A 25,915-nucleotide genomic window follows, 5' to 3' on the forward strand; every position below is an offset into this window, starting at 1 on the left:
TGTTGTATTTTGTGATTTAAAATTTGGATTGATCACCGTGAAAGGATTTAAGCTACTTTAGACAATAGTAGAAAGATTTATAAGGATTATAACTTGAATCAATGAGTATGGTAATTAAGGAGAATAGTAAGTTAAGGGATACTCGAGAAGTGTGCTAAGCTTAAAAGTAAGAAGTCGCATTGACTAAGGCCTGGTAATTCTATCTTGATTTATGAGTTATATGTCTATATTCCAGACTACAGAGTAGTGTAAATGTTGTGATTTCCTCATTTGGATGTCTCGTGTAATCCATACCTAAGATTCGTGGCTCTCTATTACTGCTAGAACTTTTTTAGAGAGAATCTTGAAGAGATACTCCAAATTGAGTATAAGTTTCCAGTATAGTTCAGTCTATGTGGCCAGCAAATCAGTTTAGCAGTCAGATTCGCATGACTTATTTTCTCGTCTCTTTATTTAATCATGCTACCCAAAATCTCAGCTATGTTACTATTCCAAGATAGAGTATACTAGTATTTGCGAGTATAGCTCAATTCAGGCGTCATGTACTTGATTCAGATTCCATATGTTCAGATATGATTAAATTTGTAGGTGCCTAGTGCATCGCGTCAGTTTTCTGAGCATCTTATTGAATTGAGCATTCATAGAGGGACATAGGGTCCCAAGGGAGAGATACCCCATTCAGTTGCATACATAGATTTTTATTACAAGCTCCGTACCTTTTATCATTGCGTATTCAGTCATACGTTCATACGTCAATTCAGTCAGATATGCATGCATTAGAAATGCATGTCCAATAGAAAAATTTCATCTTATCAGTGTATTCATTTCTGCGTTCATGAGAACAACTCAGTAGCAAATCCATGCATCAGGTATGCATGTTCATTATGAGAACTCAACTTATGAGTAGCTTCAGTCGTGTATTCCATGTATCAGATATGCATGTCCAATATAAGAACTCAGAGTATCAGTAGTTCCAGCCATATGGTCATGTTTCAGATCAGTGTATTCTTTATTAGAGGATATGTCGTGTCCGCGTTATTCCATACCTTTAATGCTTCAATAAGTTCCTATCCATCATTTGAAGACGATTGATCCCAAGGGGGAGATAATGTAACACCCCATACATTCAGACTAGAACGTAAATTGTCATTTCTACTTGTACACATTCCAAAAACCATAAATCTATTGTGAATATAGTGTTTTAATTAACTATGTGGTGTATAAATCTAGTTGAGCATGAATTGAGATCATAGAAGTCCCCTTACTCAAGGAAGATTTGAAAGTTTTCCCATCAATTGAGTTTTAGTAAGCGTCAAAACTTGGGTCAACTTCAATCGGTCATTACTCTTTGTATATATTGAATTAGAGTGCCTACTATATATCAAATGAAAGGCCTTTGAATTATTTTTCCAATGATACCAATTTCGGAAAAATCCAACACCCGAGGAAGAAGTTATGACTTTGCAAAGTGGAGTGTGTCATGCATCCTAAGGTGTGCGACGCACACCCTAACTTATGCCATAAGGTGTGCGACGCACAACCTAATGTGTGCGATAAAGAGTGCGCCGCACAACCTATATTATGCGATAAGGTGTGTGCCACTTACATTACTACTCAAGTGACTTAAACACTCCATTTTTAGGGCAAAATGGTCTTTTCCTACCCTTATTTAGCCATAAACACGAAATTCAGTCCCCAAATACCCCAAAATACACCTTCATTCATCAAAATTGCTCAAGAAATCTCCTTAGGGTTTCAAAATAAAAACCCAAGCAACTCAAGATTCAACCATGGGTTTTTGAAATAAATTGCATATTTGGAATCCCCAGAACGTAGGCTTCAAGAAACACCTATCATCTTCGCATATAGAGGTACGTGGGGTTATCCTAAAATCTCATGGGCCTTTAAATTAATGTTTACAATGGGGATTTTGAAACTACAAATATAATTATGTTTTGAACGTTTCTATACTATTGATTTAGTCTTTAGGCCTATTTTTGAAGTGCTTTGACATATTATATATGTATATGCATATGTTTCAAAAAGGTGTTAATTTGAGAGCATGAATTATACAGAATCCCTCTCTTGATGTGAATTTGTTTTAAACGTTCATATGATGTAAATTATTTGAAAACATCTTGAAAAGCTTGACATGAAATGTTTTGAGAATTGATATGATTTTGACTTGAAAACGAGAGGGCTATTTGTGTTGAAACATGTTGAATACAATGGTTGAATGAGAAGAATGATGTGATATTGATGGCTTGCAAGTCAGGTATGACGATACCCTACAGAATATGATATGTGATTGAATAAGATGAAATTTGAATGCATTGATTTTACATGAGATAGGTGGATGCCCGAAGAAGGCATTTAAGTGTAAGGGCTCATCGTTGGAAACCGTGTTTGTCGACATGGGAATTTGGTACCCTGCCTTGTGATCTTGTGTACCTGACTTTATATCATTCCCAAGTTGAGACTATGGTTAGGAGCCCTGCTTTGTGATCTTGTGCACTACCATTGGGTCGAGACACCCTGCCGTGTGATCTTGTGTGTCTTCCCCTCAGTTATACTCTAATCTCGACGGCAACTGAGGTTTGACAGTTGGTGTAAATGTGATATGTAAGGTATTCCACCTAGCTCAGCTGCATTACATTGTTGTTGAAAATAATTACATTACGCCCATGTGTTTTCAAATGATTTGATATGAAACTGCTTTATAATGGCTCTCAACTATCTTTTGTAAAAATATTATGTTTTGTTTTGATATGTCTGCATACCAATACTTTTGTATTGACCCCCTTCCCTTCCAGGTTTGGAGGCATAGTCTAGGGGTTCAGAAAATCAGTAGATTCCTTCGACAGATTTGAAGAGTCACTTAGTGAGCCTTCTATATTTTGGAAGGCCTGATATCTGGTAGTTTCACTTATCATTTATTATTTTTGGGTCTACTGGGGGCCTTGTCCCAATTTTCAGATAGATATTTATTTCAGTCATGCAGTAGAAATTTTGCAGACGTTATAGAGATGTTGTGTTGAGATTGTGGAACATTATTCCCCGTTATTGATTTCATATGATTCTTGACCATTTTTCTGTAATATTGTTTATCTTCCGCATTTCTTTTATCATATGAGTTATGTGCATGATTATCAAACAAATAAGGGTATTTCGGGCCTTCATGGTTTGGAATGCTCGTCATGGCCAGGGCCCCAGTTTCAAGTCGTGACAAGTACATGCCTAAACCCCTCCCATTCATGACAAAGGTCGTTTGGTGAAGTGTATTAAAAGAAACATAATGTAACTATTAGCTTTTTATATTAGTATTAATATTTTATTTGGTAAAAGTTTTCATTCTACGTATTATAAAGGGATAATATTCCAAAAAATATTTATACTTTTCCTAAATTTATAGTTGCGCATATTGAACATTGTGGGGTCCTATTACCCCTTAAATTATTTTAAAGTTAAATTATTACACCCTTAAAGGTTTATATGGGGCAAAGATAGTGTATCTCACTATCTTTGAGAGAGTAAGTCATCCAAAAATATTAAAAAAAATATTTTTTATATTTCTTTTTACTATAAAAATATATATTATTTAATTTATTATTATTATTTTTTTCTTCTCCCACCACCAAATTTCTTCACCACCATCCAACCAACGCCGCTGCACAATCACCTCCATGTCCACTTCTTCATCTCCCTCCATTTTTCTCCATATAAATCATCAATCTATATTATTTAAATTATTATTATTATATTTTTTATTTTTAATTTCTTTCTTCTTTTCTTCCCCATAGCCAAATTTACTCCACCACCATCCCACTAACGCGCACAACCATCACCATCTTCACCATTTGCCCAATTTTTTCATCTTCCTTCATTTTCCTTCCTATAGAAATCCTCAAACTAATTATTTAAATTATTATTATATTTTTTTAGTGTTACTTTCTTTCTTAGTCCAATCACCATAGTCAAATTCTCTCCACCTCCAACCACCATTGCCACCGCGCAACGATCACCACTTTTCTGTCCACTTCTTCACCTTCCTTCATTTAATTTCTCCCCCATACAAATTCTAAACCTTCTCTCTCTTTTTCATTGCTAAAGTCACCAAAAATCTTGCCAAAATTTTAAGAATTAAGAATCAAGAATCAAGCATAAAAAATCAAGAATCTTTAAAATATTTTTCAGAAATTTAGCTCATTTTTGCATTTTGAGCTATTAGTTGAACCTTTAATATAGTTGTAATGGTGAAAAAATGATGAAAAGAATAAGAATAAAGAAGAAAGTAAATAAAAATTAATTTTAAATAAAAAATACACGTGTAAATATGATATTGACGCGTGTATTACACTGTCTACTCCAAAATTGGGTATAGCATTTCGGTTACCTTAAAATAATTCAGGGGGGGTAATAGGACTCACGCAAAGTTCAGTATGCACAACTACAAATTTAAGCAAAGTACAGATATTTTTTCGGACTATTATCCCTATTATTAATACTTGTATTAGTTATATATTTTATTTGGGATTAAGGAGTGTATTATTAATATATAGAAATTTATAGTTTTAACAATGCAACGGATTCTAATGCATGTATTAGTATGATTTAAGTCACAATCATTCCTCAAAATCTTTTCCATGTTCTTTCACTATATTTATAAAAAAGTATTTTTGTAAAAAAATATTTTTTAAAATAAAATTATGCAATTCATATTATTTTTAATAAATTAAATCAAATAATGCATAAGAAAAATGCAAACATAACTAATGTACATATAACTAATACAACCATTACTAATACACCATGTTTGTTAGGATTCTTTACTTGGTATTCTACAATAATTAGAATTACCTTTCTTGATGGAAAAAAGTTTCCTTATAGAAAAGATCTCTTTCCTATTATGTTTATTCTTTCTTAGAGAAAGGGTTTTGTACCTTATTAATAAAAGATCTATCTTCCCAAGCCATTACACAATAACATCTATAATGTAGTCATTTAAGAATTTTATTTAGGGACAAATTATCAGTTTTTATGTTTTTAAATGTTAGGTTTATTATTTAGGCCAATCGGCCAAATCATAAATAGTATTATATTTTCAGTTTTGTTTTGTGTCATGTAAATTATATATCACCTCTATGGGTTGCAAATTTTAAGCTTCCGCATGACGCCCTCTCAATTTTGAACCCAACAAGTGGTACCAGAGCCTATGATTCAGTGGTCTGATGGTTCATATTGAAGACATGTTGATATCAAAGTTGCAACTAATTTGATGATAATGAAGATCTTTGATAACGCTCAACTTACACGTCAATTTAAGTGCAAGCCAGTCGTTATAAATATATTTACCCAACTAAGATTCAGGATTAAATCCACAAGGAACAATGTGAGTGATGATTGAGTAATTCGAAATAAAAGTTGCTTGCTAGGGTCAAACCTATGGTACAAAATAGTTTAGCGGAGAGGGGGGTGTTCAATTTGTCGAATTTAAATGCACTTCTTGGGCTTCTAAGGGACTGATTTACGGCTAAAATCAATCAGGAGTAATCAATTTAGAATGGATCTTGGGGTTATGCTTTCCTAAGGGAAGTTTAGTATGTGCCGATATATGAAAATAACATCCAATTCAAGTTAGTGCATGAGTGTGTAGGCTAGGTTAGAGGTTTTTGATGTTAGCTTTTCAACAAAACATCAAAAATGTTACCTATGGATTCTTTCGAATACCTAATGGGTGTTGCTAACTAAAGTCACCCAAAACATCAATTTAACATTCCTATTTCTAGCATGATGTTCAAGAGATAGCAATTCCACATTTTATCCTTATTTCTAAGACAACAAAATGGAATAACTACTATCTATGTTATTATTCACAAGTGTTTATGTCACCTACATCCCTTTTATAAGGATGATGTAGGATCTAGACTACCCACATCCCTCTTTCAAGGATGATGTGGTAATTTTTTTAGGGAAATTGAGGTTCTCACCAACAATTTCCATTTTTGCATTCAAATATTTATGAAACCCATCAACATTAATCACAAATTGGAGCTAGCAATCAATATCCACACACTTGCACCCTACTCAAACATAACCTCAAGAGGTAGATCTAGCAAATCATAAAGATAATAAACATAAATATACGAGGATTTCTATCAAAGTTATTCATCAAAAATAAATAGAGGGCAAACCATACTTTAAAATCCAATGAATCTTCAATGGGTGATGCTAAATCTACACTTTCGAGTTTCTCTAATTAATTCTTGCTTTAAATTAGTGTAAATTTAAGCTCCAATCTCTAAGGAATTACAAAACCCTAAACTAAGGATGGGAGGTCCGGATGTGGAATGATGATGATCTAGAATGTATGAGTTTTGAGCCTTAAATGGGATTTGGGGTCAGCTGGCCAAAATGACATAATTGCCCTTGGGCATAATCCTTCTAGTCCGCGATCGTGGCAGCTTGTACGTAATCGCATCAACCGCGAACGCGTTAAGATCACTGTGATCACGATTCTTTGAACTATTTAACTGGTTGCGATCACGGTTTGAGGATCGCAATCACAGTAATTGAGATCGTATTCTGCTCTACGTCTACTAGCTGCACTTCTTCTATCCTTTTTTATCCTTTTCAGCTTACATCCATATTTTTTCTACTCATAACCTGTTTACCTGGAAAATGTGGATAGTAATGCATTTCACAAGTATATCTCACTTATTCATTCAAAACATGGCAATGTGCACAAATGTTAAGTGAAAATGAATGGTAAATTCACCACTCATCAATCTTTGTCTAGCTACTTCTGGAGAAAAGTTTCAAACAAATTTTCAATAATCCTGCCGCTAATCCAATTTTAAAACCAAATCAATTTTTAACCAATGTTTATGGGCTCCAAATTTCAACCCCTGCTTACTTTCAAGGCTTGGGATCTTGTTAACTGGTGCGTATACTTTTAACGCATGAGCTCCTCTATTAACCTATGCTTACTTTCAATGCACAAGGCTCCACTTTTAATCCTTTTTACTTATAACACAGGGCTCCAATAATGTTAACCGATGCTTTTATTTTTAAACACATCGGACTTTAATTTTTAATCCATATCAACTTTTAATTATGGTAAGCAGTAGTGATAAATGAAGATTATATGAAGAAAAAAGAAGATCAAGATTGATTTGCCAGAAAACTTTAGGTCAGGGGGAGATTTGTTTGGATTTTTCCTGAATTTCCTACTTTACCTGGTATTCTACGATAGTTAGAATTACCTTTCTTGGTGAAAAATATTTCCTTGTTAAAAAAGATCTCCTTATTAGGTTTATTCTTTATTAAAGGAAAGATTTTGTACCTCTATAAATAGAAGATCCATCTTCTCAAGCCATAACACAATAGTATCCACAATATAGTCGTTTAAGAATTTTGTTTAGGGAGAGATTTTCTCTCTAATCAGTTTTTATTCTTTTTAATATTATATTTTATATATAGGCTAATTGGTCAAATCATAAATAATATTATGATTTTAGTTTTGTTTTGTGTCATCTGAATTATCGCCTCTATGGTTTGCAAATTTTAAGCTTCTGCATAACACCTTCTCGATTTTGAACCCAATAATATCTTGCACTATTCTTAGACATACACCTTATGAATACGCCATATCTTGCCCTATCCTTATACACCCTACGAAATGACCTTAATTTATTTACTTTCTGAATAAAGTCGTTTTACTTTGTCTTTTTGCAATGTCACTTCAAGATGTATGAATCAATTAGTATATATTAAACTATGAGAAATAATGTAAAGACACTAGTGAAGTTGTCTCTATAATGACACTCTAAGTCATTTTTTGTAGTTTGGCTTATTTTATCCATTAGAACTTTTTCTTAGGTTCCCTAAGTTTATGACTTGCTGGAGTTGATAGTTTGGTTATCACGCAGTTCATATGTTTTTTAGAGTCATTTCCCCATTTAAAAGTCTTCGCCTATTCCAAATTATCATCTAGGTGTGACTAAGATGTGTCGTGATTTGAGGCAACACTACTGGTGGAGTGGTATGAGGTGAGATATAGTGGATTTTATGGCTCATCGCCTATGTTGTCAGCAGGTGAAGGCCGAGTATATAAGGCCTAGTGGATTGCTTCAAAGGTTACCCATTCCCGAGTAGAAGTGGAAATGGGCAACCATGAACTTTGTAACTGATTTTCCTCATACATCTCATAGTTCTGATAGTGTTTGGGTCATCGTGGATCAATTGACCAAATTAGTTTATTTTATTCTGGTTCAGGTCTCATTCAGTGCTGAGAGGTTAGCCCATATCTTAATTCGTGAGATTATCCGTCACTGATGTCCAGTCAGAGCAGACTATACAGGTTTTGGAGGATATGCTTCACGTATATACGATGGATTTCGGTGGCCAGTAGGAGCAATATTTGGCTTTAGTAAAGTTTGCATATAGTAATAGCTACCATTTCAGTATTGATATGGCTCCTTTTGAGGCATTGTATGGTAGGTTTTGTGGCTCCCCAGTAGGTTGGTTCGATGTTTTAGAAGTAAGACCTCGAGGTACGTACTTTCTTCGTGAGTCATTGGATATTGTCTGGGTCATTCAGGATAGACTTAGATCGGCTTAGCGTGGGCAGTAGTATTATGCTGATCATAGACTTCATGCCTTGAGATTTGGTGTTGGTGATCATGTTTTTCTTCGAGTTTCACCTATGAAGGATGTGATGAGTTTTGGGAAGAGGGGCAAGCTTAGCTCTACGTATATTAGTCCATTTGAGATTTTTTGAACTGTTGGTGATATGGATTATGAGTTAGATTTTCCCTTTGATCTATCAGTTGTTCATCCTGTTTATCATATCCAGATGAGTCTCATGTCATTCATTGGGATTCGGTTCAGTTAGATGAGTGGTTTTTCTTTGTTGAGAAGCCAGTTTCCATTTTGGCTAGGGATGTTAGGCAGTTGCGCTCTAGAGTGATCCATGTGGTTAAGGTCCAGTGGCGACATCGACCTATATTTGAAGCTACTTGGGAGGTCGAGTCTGTTATGCGTAGTTCTTATCCCTAACTCTTTGTTGAATCAGGTATTTCTTTTGCCTTAGTTCGAGGCCGATCTAGATTTTTAGTGGTAGATGATGTAACGACCTAAAACTTGATGAAATATGTGAAATTTGTGATTTTATATGATTTGACTATTTTACCCCTCTCTAAGTTACATTATGATATTTCTGGGGTGTGGAAGTGATTGGCATGATTTTCAATGCATTTTGGTATCATTTATGCAATATTGTAGTTTTTGATGGCTTCGAGAGCCTTATTTTGGACTTATGTGGATATATTTTGATCCGTCCAATAGATGGACAAATGGACTGTGCCAGTAGCTCCAAAATATCGATTTTAGGCTAAGAAAACCTTTGGTTCGGGTTTTGGTGCACCCGAGCTCATTTTGACCTATTGATCAGAAAGTTGAAAAATTGAAAATATGAGTGTGGGACCCACATTTGACCGAAATGACCTCAGATGGAAAATCTGACTTCACCAGTAGATCTGGAATGTTAGTTTTAGGGCGTTAACATATTTTGTATGATTTTACGGCTTTTAAATCTCATTTCGACCCTTAGTTTAGAAAATTATGATTTCGGGGTTAACTTTGTGAAAATAGTATTTTCTTTTGAAAATTTGATATCACCAACGCATTCAGAACGTTGAATTTAGTAAGGTTGCATCATTCGTTTGTGTATATCGGACTCCGAACGAATCCCGACACCCCGTCGAAGTCCATTTCGACTTAAGGAAAAAATCTGCACTAATGTTACAGAAAATCTGCAATAAATACAGCATTTTCACCCCATTTTAGCTTATTTTGCTCATTTTTCATCTTAACTCTTGAAAGCTAAATCCTAAAATAGTGTGGGAGCTTAAAAGTAAATTTTGTGCGAGCTTTGGAAGCTAGATTAATACCCATTTCTTTGTTTTGTTATGGATTTAAGGTAAGAATTCACCCATTTTCTTAGTAATTTCTTGATAAAATTTCTCAAAACCCCCAAAAATCTTAGGGCATGATATTTAATTCAAATTTCACTTCTTTCACTAGAATAATATTTTTATCTTATAATTACTAGTTTTTCATCAATTTAACCTTCAAAACAACTCCGATTCTTGATTTTAACTCGGATTTCCAAGATTTTATTGGTAAAGCTCAAAAATAGTTTTCTTCGATTTGAATACCGTTTTTGACTCGATTTAACTTTAGATTTTCAGCAGTAAGTTCCTAAAAATATGGGAAACATGCTTTTGAAGTAAGGTTCTGATTTTGCCCTTCTTTTTCAAAAATCCGTTTTGAGGTCTGTTTTGACCTCGAACCAAAAGTAGTCAATATGGGTGTCTTTGGTTTTGTATTGACGCATAAATTTCATATTTGATGTTTTTAGTGGAGTTTGGGATTGTTCGTAAAAAGAAAGGTCACGGGTTCAAGCGTAGCAGACCAGTTTCGGCTTTTGAAGTAGGTTAAGGCTTCACTCTTTTAGACTGGGCTGGGTAGTAAATGATGATGCAAAATGAATGTTAAGGGTGGAAACTAATCATGAAAAATGTCTATTTATGTGTTGTGCCTGTGTGGGGGCCTAATGTGATGTAATTATTAAAATTGAGTTATTATGAGTGACCGTGTGGGGTTCTATGTGATATTGATAGCCTTGAATACATATAAATAATTGTATTATGTTGTTAAAATTCTTAATGTGGTACCATTGGTGTATTGTGATTATATTCATACTTTATTGGCATATGAGACATGTGGAAATTCTTGGATGAAACAAAAATAATCAGTGGATATTGGCTCATGTGGTTGTGAAAATGTATTATTGTGGTTGGTTGTGGAAATATATCATGTGGTTGTAGAAATACTCATCGTGATTGGTTGTGAGCATTACATCTTCATATCATACTCATTCTGGAAACATTGGTACCACCATGGCAACATTTGAGAAACACTAGCAACACCTTTTTAAAAGATATTGTAACACCTAATAAAACCCTTTTCGGGGAATATGCCAGAAAGGAGATATGAGATATATGGATTGTATACGGGTTGACGAACCCCCCATGGGTCCTACATTGGGATGCTTTAGCTCCATAGGTGAATACGGGGATTTTCCGACTATCCCCGAGGTTGTGCAATGACCTCGTGCATCATCCTCATCATCATCATATACATTGCACTTACTTTATTGTGTTTATGTTGTGTTGTATTGCCTTATTGACTTGTCATCTATGTAATTGTCTTACCTTTCTTTACTTGTATTTGATGATCTTGAATCTACATGTTCTCTCTTATTCTATTTATATGTGATATAATGTATACTTGTGTTCTATATTTTGGTGTGTTGTTGTAATATATGTGAGATATATTAGAACTATTAGTGCAAGCGTTGTGGGCTAACGTTGTGGGATATTTACTAATTACAGGTGACGTGCCCTTAGTGTATATTTTGTATGCTTTATTTACTACTTTGATTGGTCGGCCTATGATACCTACTGAGTACAAGTGGATCGTACTCATGCCTACTGTGCCCTTTTGGTGAAGGTCCTAGCTCGAGATTGCCTCAGCTTGATTGACTCAGGCGATTGTTGTAGCTTCCAAAGTAGCGGTTGAATATTTATGCATCCGAAGTTCACATCTATCTTTCTATAGTAGTTATATCTTTATTAGTATTCAGAGACAGTTATTATTTCTTTATGGTTATTTTTCTGATGTATTTGACTCTTGGATTGTATTAGTAGTCCTTACACTATTGACGCCTGGTTTTGGAAATAATAGGTATTTTGGATAAGTTCGTGCCACATTGTTATGATTATTTATATGGTTCGGCTTCGTTCTAGAAGCCTTACCTTAAGATATTTTTGTCTTTTCCTCTTTTTATATCAGTTTAGGTGATAGGCTTACTTGTCAAGGTACGCCGCGACAGGTGTCATCATGACTTTCATTTTTGGGTCGTGATGTTAAGACTTATGATCAGTTTCGTTGAACCCTTACGTTTAGTAATTTACTTGAGAGTGCCCATTTGATGCAATATTGATGGTTTTTGGTACTTGTTGGTTATGAGGAATGGCACTGGAAATAAAACCCAAGTGGTTATGCCTTTGTATGCCTTGTCGGCTAAAGCTTATGTCAAGCTATTAATATGTTATCGTGATTAACTATTGTTTGGGCTAATGAACGTGCTATTGAATAAGCCCATGACTGTAATATGGCCTAAGCCATAAATGATATTATTGACCAAGCTACGAATAAACTATAGATTATGTCATGATTTATCCATTGCTCATACTAATGATAAATTATCTTTATCCAAGGATAGGCCAATGAATATGCTACTAATGGATCATTGTTCATGATATCACTTATGGTTATGCCCATGGTCTAAACGACTAGATTTTGAATTATGTAATGATGAGTCATTGATTATACTCATGATTAAGCCATGTCTACACCATTGATTAAGCATTGATTAGGCTAGTTTTTGGGTTGTTAATTATGCTATTGTCCAAGTCATGATCATACTTAATAATTATGTTAATAAATCATATTGGAAATCTTTCTTTGTGTTGATATTGGAAACGATGATGTTAATGGTGCTAAAATGAACGCTTATTGATTAAATGTAAGATATTCTATAGATTATGCTTGGACTCATGATACTTCCTTATGTGATTACTTATGCTAAAGTTTTTGCCACTTATTATACATTCTATATACTCATCTCTCCGGTATGGAATAGAGGAAGATGTTGGTATTGAAGATATAAATTTTGGGTAAAAACCCAATGATACTTTATATTATTCATGTTACATATACATAAATATATATTGATAAAGTGACATTGATTATGAATGTTAGGTCATGGAGGTACAGTCTTCCGCGCTTCTCCTTTATATTTATTTACTTTAGCCCTTGTTACATATACATAAATATCTATTGATAAAGTGGCATTGATTATGAATGTTAGGTCATGGAGGTACTCTCTTCCGCGCTTCTCCTTTATATTTATTTACTTTAGCCCTTGTGGATCTTGTCATTTACTTTGGCCCTCGCGGGACTTGTCATTTACTTTAGCCCTCATGGGGCTTGTTCTTTATTAATGATATAAATTTATGTGTTGTAATGATATGTTGATATCTGGTAAGGCTGGAGAATATTATGACAAAATATTGATACTCAACAAGGTCGGAGGATATTATGATGATATGTTGATACCCGACAAAGTCAGAGAATACTATGATGATACCTGAAGTGTCTGGATGATGTTTTGATGATATTATGATACTCGATACGCTGGGATAATATTGTCATGATATAATGATACCTGGTGTGGAAGGATTATGTTGTGATGATATGATGATACGCAGTATGGCCGGATGATGTTATGATGATATGATGATACTCGGGAGAATATTGTAATATTACATTGATACTCAACAAGGCTGGAGGATACTATGATGATATGATGATATTCGGTAAGGCCGAAGGAGATTATTAATGCGCCTATGTGTATATCTACCCATTCGAGTTTGGCTAACCCTATGTATGGAAATTATATGTTTAATTACGCTTTTATGTAGTTGGGTATTGTCACGACCCGAACAAGGGTCTGGCCGTGACGGGTATCTCAAGTCCCACGTGGATCGGAGACCACCCCCTTTACCTATCTGAACCAACACAACATCTTCAACTATCGGATGAATTTCAAATATATAACAAGATAAGACATAATAAAACTAATGATAATTTATGATATGTCTATACCAACCACCGATAATCGGAGAACCGTCCATCACCAAAACAATCAACCAAACCACCCAAGTCCACAATAGTCCAACAAAGTCTCTACAAATTCAAAATGTCAAAACATGCCCTCAAAAATGGCCAAAATCAATAGCCAAGGATATAGTCAAAACATAAAGAGGAAACCATTATGTGAAATGGGATCTTTCGAAGGATGAAAGCTTACCACTTTAATCTGACTTACTAGATAATTCTCAATCAAAGTCACTGAGCAGGAGATGTGAAAGAGCTCCAATTCCTGAATCATGTGGGAATACAACATCTAGAGACGGTTAGCAGTTAGAGCGCTAGCATGTAACTCAAGGATAGAGAAATAAAATAATGTCATGATAACAATTCAAAACCAATACAACATTTGATGCATAATATCATTTGAAATGTATATATCTACATATATATAATACCACATATTGAGGTAGGGAACAAGGCTTAGCATGAACGTTGAAAACCTTAACCTGAACTGTGTAGCATAGCCGTCATAAAACAAGGCACCCACGGACTATATGGGCCCATCTCTTTCCTAGTTGGAAGGGCCCCCCAATGCGTTAACCGTACTATACAGAGAATATATATATCCATATATGCCTCTATGGGGGACTCAAACCTCCCGGCATAGTCAAGGTTACTTAAGCACCAATGTATAAAATATGGGGGGACTTGAACCTCCCATTATCGGGGACTCGAAACTTTCGGTTATTTAGACACCCACACTAGCTAGCATAGTTTCCAGTGTTGGTCCATCGGGACTACCACTTTTATGGTATGGCTACACATCCCGCTCTTAAGCCCTTTTTAAATCATTTAACATGCTTCAATATTTATTAAACCTGGTTTAAATATAGGAACGTCATTGGTATCGCCATACTAACCCCACTAGCAAGCGTGCATTATGCCATAACAATAGTTTCATCAATTGGACTCGAACCCATTGTCTAGATAAGTACATCAAGTTAATATAATATTTAGGACTTGAACCCATTTAGCCAACCAAACCCCAAGGTTCTAATTCAATTCAATTTATGGCCACCAAGGTCGTTAAAAGTCATTCATCAATTATTCACATTCTTATGCCAAAGCCATAGTTCAAAACACAATTCGAACTTATGCCAATATCATTCTCATTGACAATTTCACAAACAGGTGGAGGGTATGTCATTATCTAAGAGAAGATCATCAAATTTGGGGTTCAACCATGACCTCTCAATTAAATCATAATTCCCATGCCCCCACATATACAAAACCATAATTAAAAACATGCATAGTCAAAATTTGAAACATAGAAAACAATATTCAATAATATACATTCAAACCCCTTAACCTTGGTTTCAAAACCACCATTAATGATTCATTAAAAATGCTTTAAACATATGTTTTTAGTGAACTAACACTAAGGGAAGAGTCACATACTTGAATAATGAAGATTCATGGAAAGAAATTGACTCTTAAACCCTTAGATGACCACCTTGGAGAAACCCTAGCCAACTTTGCTTGAGAGAATTTTGAGAGACTAAAGAGGATGTTTTAATCTTAGAAAGTGTCGAATGAATGACCAAAAAGTGTTATAGGGACATAGGGCCTTAAGGGTTTTAAGTTAGAAATGTCAAAACTACCCCCAGCTTAAAGCTGTAAAAAGTCATTCTAGGTTACGAGTCGACCCATTGACTCATCACCACATCATATGACTCATAGCCATCAGTCGTATCTTAGGCATTGAGTTGGACACCTATACATTATCTATCATACGACTCCATGATCCCCACTCATAACTTGATCATACGATTAGTATGGTCTAGTCGTACCCAAGATAGAATTAAAGGGGTTAGATACTGGACAACATACGACTCAACCCTACTACTCATAATATGGTCTCACAAATCATAGTGAGTCACTCATAATCAAAGCAGAACCTAGCCAATTACACACTGGTTTGATAACGACTTAGGTTCCTAGACCCGTAACCACACCATACGACTCGTATGGTGAGTTATCAATAATACAGTGAACTCAAAGCTCAAGGAATTTCAAGGATCAAAATGCAGTTTGTTTCAAGTATAATATTGTTATTACAGATGTTGGTTATAGCCTTCTGATGAGTTAAGGCATAAAGTGGTATAGTTGTAGATTTGAGGATGATAAATACTTTAGTGGTAGATATTACTTATGTGGCTAATAGTGACTAATGGATTAGTACAATAGCCCGCAATTTCCCAGCTCAGTTTAGTCTTCAGTACACGAGAATCTCTAAGTAGAATTTTTTTTCTAGGAGGAATTTCCCAGATTTAGACCCACCATCCTATAGGAAATTCAGTCAGCTTTCCAACGACATAAAATTTGCCCAGAGCTGATAAACGAGTAAGAAGTTATGGCTATTTAAAGTTTTAATCATAAAACACCATCATTTTAGTCAGTAGCACGACGCGCCATATGTCCAAATGACAATTGTCAATTTTCAGTATTACTCTACGATCTCACCGTGTCGCAGAGGGCCTCTAATTCCCAATTGTCCGAATCCAGTAAGGATCCATGATTACGCCACATCATGCCGTCATCCCAGTTCCCAGCTGTCAATTTCCAGTAACACGGCACGATAGCGCATCGCGCCAGACCCCAAATGGGAAATTTCAACAAAAAATTAAAGTTTTGTCCAAGGTTAAATTAGTCTTTTCCCATGTAATTAATCCACCCAGATGTGGGATTTAATCCCTAAAAATGTATTTAGGTCATTATTAACTCACTTTTCCCCAATTTAAGACATTCTCTCTCAAAGATAAAAAACCCTAGCCTTAAAGTTTCAACAGCAATCTTAAGAATCCCTCTGAAAGACTTCAAGAACTTTAAGAATTAAGATTCCCAGGTATTTTAGATATTCATTCATGGATCCTTACCTTCCATGGATCCCAAGAATCCCCTTTTCAAAATATAAGACTTTGGATTCCATGCTTTTTATGTTTGAATTGAATTGAATTCATGTTTCATGTTATTGTTGGATTTTCATCCATGATTTAATTACAAGTTTTCATGGAATTAATCATTATATGTGTTGAATTGTATGATCTTTATAATAAACCCTACGATGTACACATTGATTGATGTAGCCATGATCACCATGTGTGTTTACTATTATGTGACCTAAGCAAGCTCCCCAAGTGTTTGTCTAAATGCCTAAGTGAATGAAATAGTGTCATTATACCATGATGGCATGTACTCCCCATTCATGTACTATTCAATGCATCCCAAATGTTTGTTTAAACGTCTTAATGAGTGATTCATGAACATGTAACAATAGTCCTATTTCCAAAACTTGTGCCATGATTTACTTTTAATGTTATCGAGTCCTGGGGGTACTCAATAACCGATAATCTAGCTGTTTACCTAGAGCCTTAGTAATTATAGAATAAACTCCATATTATCATGAAGAACAAAACTCAGTCAGTTACTGAACTCAGCTAATTCAGTCCAGTCCAGTCTAATTAGTCAGTGTCATTAAGTTAGAAGTAGGAACTAGCACCGAGCGAGTGTAGAGGTGACGATATCTCCCGTCAGGAAGGCAAAGTCATTAGTAGTAGTCTCACACTACAAAACTATGTATCCAACATAGGATATGAGGAGTCACCCGTCAGATTAAGGCTTGGCTACCTCCCAGGAGTCACCCGTCAGATTAGGCTTGACTTCCTGTTCAGGGTCACCCATTAGATAGGCTTGACAATAACAGTGTCTTTACCCGTGGCATAGTACTGGCACCCTTCCAACTGGGGTTACAGGTTGGACCCCATTCAGTTTACTCTAGGGGAATGTCGGTAAAGTGAGAACTCCCATAGTTTCAGTTTCAGTTTCAGTTTTCAGAATAGAACTTAGTTTAGTTCTACAGAATCAGGACTCTTAGATACAGTCACTCAGTCATCAGTAATTTAGATTATCAGTAATCTCAAATTATTAGTATATTCAGTTATCAGTTATTAGATTCAGTTCCAGCATACCCAGTTACAGTATACACAGTATGTTCAGTAGTTACAGATCCTCTATGTATGCTAATCCAGCTCTTGCATATCATTCAGTTAGTTATTGTTCATGTATATAAACTCATGCATTCAGCCTTACCTTATTTAGCATACCAGTACATTCCTACATACTAATCGCATACTCATTTCTTATGCTATGATATCTCATATCATAGGTTCGGACGCTCAGGTTCCTGACTGCACATAGCCAGTTCTAGTTATCAGCATCAGTTATAGTAGTGAGTCCTCATACTCTGAGGATGTTAGATTATTTCAGTACATTTAGTAGTTCATTATTTTAGTAGTCGAAGTTAGTTGGGGACTTGTCCCATCAACTTCATATTTAGACAGTTATAGGCTTTTCAGACTAGAATATTTCAGACAGCATGTTCTATATTTCAGTATTTTTTGTAGTTTTGATTATAGTATTTTGAACCTTATGACACTTCAGTACATCTTCCACATTATTATAGTATTTTTATTTAGTGCTCACAGCAGGTACCAGTCATGGGTTAACTTGTGGTCCTTCAGGGTCATAAGCACCGTGTATCATTTGGGGTGCAGACTCAGGGCATTACAAACTTGGTATCAGAGCCTAAGGTTCAACAGAGTCCTATAGAGTCTGAAAGCCGCATCAAGTAGAGTCTTGTGCATAGGTGTATAGCGCGCCACACTTATGGACAGGAGGCTATGGGATATTTTAAGAAAAGTTTTCCTTCTTTGAGTGTTCATGTCATGCAAGTAAGCATAAGCCCAAGTGAAAATCTCAGTCTAATCCATTTCTTTCTTTCGTTTATAGAACATGCCTCCCAAAAAGACTAACGAAAGGAGAACTGGAAATCAGTCAGCACCTCAGCCCGTTAAGGCAAATCCCCTAGACTAGCATGGCTCCCATGCAAAATTCAGAGCTACATTCACTACTCTAGCTCAGGCTGTAGCAGTCTAGAATAAGTGGCTAACTACTGTTCAGGCCAACCCAGTGGCTAATATTGCTGCTACCAGGATTCGGGACTTCACCCGAATGAATCCTCCTCTATTCTCAGGATCTAAGTCAGAAGAGGATCCACAGGAGTTCCTCAATCAGGTTCAGAAAGTCACAGCTATCATGGGAGTGACCTCTAGTGAGAGTGCTGAGTTAGCTGCCTATCAGCTACAAGATGTAGCTCATACGTGGTTCAAATAGTGGAAGATAGATAGGGGCACAGATACAAGGCCCATAGAGTGGGAAGAGTTTGCTATTGCTTTTCTAGATAGATTCTTTCCCTTAGAGTTAAGAAAAGCCAAAGTGTTAGAATTTATAAATCTCAAGTAGGGCAGTATGAGCGTGAAAGAGTATTCCCTTAAGTTTACTCAATTAGCCAGATATGCTCCTAATGTGGTAGCGGATAATAGGTCCAGGATAAGTAAGTTTGTGTCTGGGGTATCAGAGAGTGTGGTTAATTAGTGTAGAACCGCAATGTTAATTAAGAAGATGGACGTATCTAGACTAATGGCCAATGCTCAACAGATTGAAGAGCAGAAGGCTAAAGAAAAAGAGAGGGAAAATAAGAGAGCTAGAATAGGTAGTTTCAATTTCAATCAGCCTAAGTCAGATAGTGGTAACTATTCCTAGTTTCTCCCAAAGTTCTCAGTCCTAGATCTGTACTCAGCCAGTGTACCGTTGACCCAGGATAGCATAAGTAATGGTCATACTAATCCATTTTACATAGAGTGTGGTAAAAACCATCAAGGAGAGTGTAGAGATGGCAATAATGTTTGTTATGGATATGGGAAACCGGGCCATAGGTTCAGGGAGTGTCGAGTAGCTGCTCAGAGAGGAAGGGATATGCTCCATCAGGGTAAGTCTCATCAATCACCAGTTCAGTCCAGTCGCTCGAATCAGTAGGGCTCCCCTTCCAGAGCCACCCATGATCAGCGTCTAAATAAATTTTATACACTTCAGTCCCGATAGGATCAGGAAAATCCTCCTGATGTGATCACTAGTAAGTTACAAATCTCTCATTTATATGTTTATGCCTTATTAGATCCATGAGCTTCTCTATCTTTTGTAATTTCTTACATAGCAGTCCATTCTAAGGTTAAACCCTGAAACAGTAGTAGTGTAACATCCCCCATTTTCAGCCTAGAATTCAAACCATTGTTATCAAACATACAGACCAAAACCCAATGACTCCTCATCTATATACGGAAAATGATCAGTTATATAGTGTTAAAATGTCCCTTGATATCAATCGAGGTCATAAAGACCTCCTGACTCAAAGACAAATTGAGGGTGCTTCCATTGATTAAGTTTTAAATGAACATTTTAGCTTGGGTAAACTTTAAATTAACATTACTCCTTGTACATAATGAGTTACTTGCCCTACCTTATATCAAATAAAATATATTTGAATCTTCTTTCCAACGCATTTTGTTACACCTTAATCCGATATCAGAGCAAATATTTATTCTCGTTTTACTTCAACATAGCTGTCTTTCAACAAGTGACGACCTGAGCTAATGGGCTATCACATATGTGATGATCTATCAGACATTTCGATAGCCCAAAATAGTAAGTCATTAATGTCATCTCCCAAGTGACGACCTGAGCTGATAGAATATCACATATGTGATGACTTATCAGCCATGTCGTCAGCCCAAATAGTAAGGCATTAATTTCAACTTCTATGTAACGACCTGAGCAGATAGGCTATCACATATGTGACGACCTATCAGTCATGTCGTCAGCCTAAAATAGTAACCCATTAATTTCAGCTCCCAAGTGATGACCTGAGCTGATAGGCTATCACATATGTGATAACCTATTAGCCAAGGTCGTCACCCTTAAAATTCAGCAATTCTCAAATGGTTTTGGATGGGTATTTTGGACTTTTCCTTCACCTCCTATGACCAAAATAATTAAAATCACGTACTTAACCATCATAAATCAGTTTTAACAACCCCTAATCCTCCTTATTCAAAAAAACAAGATTAGGAATTCCTCTTAAGTCCATCTTTCAAGAACATCAAGAATCCATTAATTCTCTTCAAGATAGTCAAGAATTCAAAGTTTCCAAACCAAGAACATAAAAATCAAGCCATCCTCTTCAAGAAAGAAACCCAGAATTAAGCATTACAATTCAAGAATCTCAAGAAAGCATTCAAGATCATCTCCTAGGGTTTCAAAATCAAATTCTCTACATTTGAACAAGGATAAATCTTTCATCCTTGTGCCCAAAGACTTGTTTTAATTAAAATTTTCTGAATTATGTATGATTTTCCATGAAATTGAAGTTGGGGTTTATACCCATTGTTGTTATTTACAAGCTTATGGTACTCCCAATGATTTAGAAATTGAATTACATAAGTTTGTTATATTTTCATGCATATTGCTGAAATTTCTAGATTTTATGATGAATTATAAATGTTTATATTATCAAGCATGAATTTGAGATGTTTTCACATGAGATTAATATATGGGTCATTAAGCCATATTTAAAGATTGTTATTTCAAGACTGTTTGTACTAAGAGTACCTTATGATGATATTATCCTTTTATTTTGTGAAAGATTTGACCTTTTGGTCTTAATAGATTCAAAATCCACGTTACAAATTAAGATTGCAGATTTACAGTTGGTTTTCATTATAAACCATTAGATTACTTTTAAAGTGAATTTTCTTGAGATTCTGAGCATGATATTGGGAGTAGTATTTAGCACCGAGTTGGGCATGTTACTACAGTTTTATACCCCTGAACTACGTGCCACTGTAGGTATAGATATTTATTCTAGCTTTACGTGGATAACTGAGATTGTGATCACTGAGATGAGATTGTTCTATTCTAATGGCAAGGTTAGAACAGCCCTAACCTTATGGGGGCTAGTCGTGGGACACCATGAATGCTCACATGGTGTACATGTCGGCTAGAAGAACCTCCCAAATAGATGTCCCCCACTCTTAAAATAGTTTACTGATAAAGTCTTGAGATAAAATATTTACCATACAAAACAAGTTTTAGACTTCTTTTAGCTTAAATAACTTAAGAAAAAGATAAGATACAGATTTCAAAACTAAGTGTGATGACTCACGAGATTTATTCTACATACTTCACAATTCATGATTTATAATCTTTAGATTTCAGATTTACTCAAGCTATGTGAGTCATTTACATTTAGCATACATGATTTTACAAATTATGATATATTATTTACTTACTTATTGCATGCACCCCTATATACTCAGTACATCCTCAAAGTACTGATCCACATATATATTTATGTGCTACATTGTCTTATAATGTAGGCTCAGGTGCTCAGTCTCAGCAGCGACAGTGATTTTCGAGCATCTCACCTACATCCCTACAGTTGGTGAGTCCTCATAGTTCAGGGACTTAGTTTTCAGATTTCCAATTTTATTAATAGATTATTTCAGTATTTATTTTAGACATTTTAAGTCAATGGGGCCTGTCCCAGTGACTTTCTAGTTTCATTCATTAGAGGCTTATCGGATTACCAGATTTAGTTTTAGATTTCAATTATCGTATTCAGACCTTTCAGTATTTGTTTTATTAGATTGATAAGATTAGCGTTTTCAAATATGATAAGATTATTCAGATAGTTTTCCATATTTATAATGATATCACATTCATATTTTCTCAATTTTGGGATTCAGAATTAGTAGAAAGAAGCCAAGGTTAGCTCAGGACTACTTGTAGTTCGGAGCACCGTGTGGTATCCCAGAAACTAGATTTTGGGGCGTTACAAACTTGGTATCAGAGAGTAAGGTTTAGAGAGTCCTAGGGAGTTAGATAAGCCGCATTACATAGAGTCTTGATTATTAGTGTGAAGTGCGACACATCTATAAGCAAGAGGCTATGGAGTGTTTAGGAAAATTCTCTTTTTCTTTCATGATCCATCGTGCTTACATCTATCTCTATATACTATTAAATTATGCTCTTTCATGATAGAATATTCCTCCTTGTAGAGCTGATGCCCGTAGAAATAATAATCAGCCACCTCAGGCCGCAGATCCTTTGAATAAGAATGTGTCACATGCAGAGTTTCAGGCAGCTTTTCAAGTGCTAGACCAAGATTTCATAGCTAATGCTCAGGGTAACCATTAGGCTGCAGCCCCACCTTAGCAAGAAAGGGACATAGCCGCAGCTAGAATCCGAGACTTTATAAGAATGAATCCGCAAGAATTCTTTAGGTCAAAGGAAGGTGAGGACCCATAGCACTTTCTTGATAAGGTGAAAAAGATCACCCAAATTATATATGTTTCTAAATAAGAGAGTGTAGAATTGGTATCCTACAGGCTGAAGGATGTTGCTTATGATTGGGTAGTGATATGGAAGAAGAGTAGAGGGGAGAATGCAGCTCCTATGACTTGGCAGGTACTTTAGGATGCGCTCTTATATAAGTTCATTCCACTTGAGATACGGGAATCAAAAATAGAAGAGTTCATGAACCTGAGGCAAGGCTCTATAACAATGAAGGAGTATTGCCTTAAGTTTAACCAGTTGTCTAAGTATGCCCCTACTCATATGGATGACCCATGATCAAGCATGAGTAAGTTTATGATTGGTGTGTCTGGGTTGGTAGTTAAGGAGTGTAGAACCACTATGCTCAACAGAGATATGGACCTTTCCATATTGATGATGCATGCTCAGCAGATTGAGGCACAAAAAGCAAAAGAAAGAGAGAGTAAATAAGAGGGCTAGAACAAGGAAGTTTGATTATGGTCAGAACAGGTCTGGAAGAGGAAATCGTTTGCAATTTCAGAATCGGTCATCTATGCCCGCACCTTCTTCAGCTAGTGCTCCCACACCTAGAAATAGGCAGGAGCAGTAGGATAAGTCTTATATGTACAGATCTCAGAATAGTGTGAGTGGGGAGCCTAATCATCCCCTATATACTAAGTGTGGTAGGGATTATGAAGGTAAATGTTTGTGGGGTCAAGAAGGCTATTATGGTTATGGCCAGGAGGGTCATGATATTAAAGATTGCCCACAGGCTAGACAGGGAAATAGAGATGTTCATCCCCAGACTCAGGCTAACAGTGCACCAGCTCCGTTAGGCCGCCTAGTTCCTCCTCAGGGTGTATCATCCAGTATTACTGGTGGTCAATACCAAAATCAATTCTATGTTTTACCATCCCTTCAAGAGCAGGAAGATTCACCTAATGTTGTTACTGGTATGCTTTGTGTCTTTTGCCTTGATATTTATGTATTGTTAGACCCTGGGTCAAATTTCTCTTATGTGACCCATTAGTTTTTGTCAACTTTGAGATAAATTCTAGAAATATCCCTAAGCCTTTCTTGGTTTCCACCTCAGTAGGTGAGTCAATTATTGCCAAGCAAATTTATAGAAAGTGTCTTATCACTATCCTCCATAAGGTCATATTCGCAGACTTAATAGAGTTAGATATGGTTGATTTTGATCTTATTCTCGGTATGGATTGCTTCATTCCTGTTATGCAACCATGGATTATCGCACCCGTGTGGTTAAGTTTCAACTTCCAAATGAGCCCATTTTTGAGTCATTTTATATCTTATCTTAAGGCCAAAAATTTGATATCCAAAGGTTGCATTTATCATCTAGTACGAGTTAAGGACACTAAGTTTGAGACTCTAATTGTTCAGTCAGTCAATGTAGTAAATGATTTTCCTAAAGTCTTTCCAGAAGATCTCCCAGGGGTACCTCCCGATAGAGAGATAGAATTCGGAATTGACCTTCTCCCAGATACTCAACCTATTTCTACCCCTCCATATCGCATGGCTCTCATAGAGATTAAGGAGATGAAAGAGCAACTTAAAGATCTTTTAGATAAAGATTTCATAAGGCCTAGTATTTCTCATGGGGCGCTCCCATCCTATTCATGCAAAAAAAAATGGTTCTTTGCGAATGTGAATTGACTATCGTCTGCTAAATAAGGTCACAGTCAAGAACAAATACCCTCTTCCTAGAATTGATGACTTGTTTGATCAATTACAAGGAGCAAGTTATTTCTCAAAGATAGACCTTAGATCCGGCTATCATCAGCTTAAAGTAAGGGAGTGTGATATTCTAAAAATAGCCTTTAGAACCCGTTATGGTCATTTTGAGTTCCTGGTCATGTCTTTTGGGATAGCCAATGCTCCAGCAGCTTTTATGGACTTCATGAATCGAGTGTTCAAATAGTATCTAGACATATTTGTCATAATATTCATAAATGATATTCTTGTGTACTTCCGTAGTGAGGATGACCATGCAGATCATCTTAGAACTGTCTTGCAAACTATTAGAGATCATCAATTATTCAACAAAGTTTAGCAAGTGTGAATTTCGGCTAAGATTAGTAGTCGTTCTTGGTTATATTATTTTCGTTGATGGCATTAGAGTTGATCCCCATAAGACAGAAGCTGTAAGAAATTGGCCTAGACCTATCTCTCCATAAAAAATTAGAAGTTTCTTGGGTCTAGCTAGCTATTACCACCATTTTATTGAAGGTTTCTCATCTATTGCATCCACTATGTCTAGCCTGACCTAAAAGAAAGTTAAGTTCCTATGGTCAGATTTTTGCGAGAAAAATTTTTAGGTGTTGAAGACTCAACTCACTTCAGCCCCAATTCTAGCATTACCCAATGGTACCAATTATTTTATGGTGTATTGTGATGCCTCTGGAGTTGGTTTGGGTTGTCTGTTGATGCAGAGAGGTAAGGTTAAAGCCTATTCCTCTAGACAGTTGAAGCCTCGTGAAAAAAATTACCCAACCCATGACCTGGAATTAACCGCTGTGGTTTTTGCTTTGAAAACCTGGAGACACTATCTGTATCGTGTTTATGTTGATGTGCTCATGGACCACAAAAGATTGCAGTATGTATTTACTCAGAGGGATTTGAATATTCATCAGAGAAGATGGCTAGAGTTGCTAAAAGATTATGATATGAGTGTGTTGTATCATCCTAGCAAGGCCAATGTAGTGCAGACGCCCTTAGCAGTTTGTCTATGGGCAGTATTTCTCATGTGAAAAAAGATAAGAAAGAGTTGGCTCGAGAAGTTCATCTGTTGGCTAGATTGAGTGTTAAGTTGGTTGATTCAGCTGAAGGTAATATTAGGGTTCAGAGT

This window comes from Capsicum annuum, chromosome 6, assembly GCF_002878395.1.
Source record: "Capsicum annuum cultivar UCD-10X-F1 chromosome 6, UCD10Xv1.1, whole genome shotgun sequence".
Classification (NCBI taxonomy): Eukaryota; Viridiplantae; Streptophyta; class Magnoliopsida; order Solanales; family Solanaceae; genus Capsicum; species Capsicum annuum.